Raw genomic sequence first — 804 nt, 5'->3', positions numbered from 1 at the left:
GTATCATTTGTATACTGCTTCTGTTTAAGTTCCCTAATAAATATTTCAGTGGCTTCACGGATGAGGGGCAGTTCCATGACAATTCATCAGGAGGCACTTTTGGGAGAGGAAGAACATTCGTCTGCTGGAATCCTGTGGTTTCGCTGTATCATCTGCTGCTGTGTGTTCGGGAAGGATGAGCAGAGCCCCGTTGTAAAAAGTAATGAAAGCTGCAGATAGCTGGGACTGCCTGCACTTTGGCAAGGCACAGGAGGAGGTAACGACTCCAGTCGCTGTTCCTCATTGTCCGCCACTGCATCTGGGTGATACAGGTACCAGGCTTACAGGAGGCACATTAAGGAACAGTTAGCTAACTTTTATGAACAGAAACATTATGTAACTTTGCACAAAATCCCAACAAGCCAAGGACAGAGCCACCGACTAAGTCCAAGATCCCTGAGAAGCATTAGCAGAGTAGCAAAACAGTGGGAGGCTGATCGTAAAAGACATGAAAACCACTAATTCTTTATGCTTGCTGTGTACATTCGAAAGATTTTTGGCAAACTTTCAAATAAAAATTACACCTGGACTAGCGGGAGGCGTCCCTGCCCATGGCAGGGGGGGTGGAATTAGATGGTCTTTAAGGTCCCTTCCAACCTAAACCATTCTGTGATTCTAGAAGCACGATGGCAGCAACCGCACAGCTCCAAACCCCGCACTGCCTGTGAGCAGAGTTTCCCTTTACGCTTCCATTGTCTGAGGTGACACTGAGGGAGTTTCCACTAAACTTTCCAAGCTGAGAAATAACAATTTAAAAAAAAAAAA

This window comes from Charadrius vociferus, unplaced genomic scaffold (assembly GCF_000708025.1).
Source record: "Charadrius vociferus isolate BGI_N301 unplaced genomic scaffold, ASM70802v2 scaffold1, whole genome shotgun sequence".
Taxonomy (NCBI): domain Eukaryota; kingdom Metazoa; phylum Chordata; class Aves; order Charadriiformes; family Charadriidae; genus Charadrius; species Charadrius vociferus.
The sequence above is the reverse complement of the archived record's forward strand: the minus strand, read 5'-3'. Positions refer to the sequence as shown.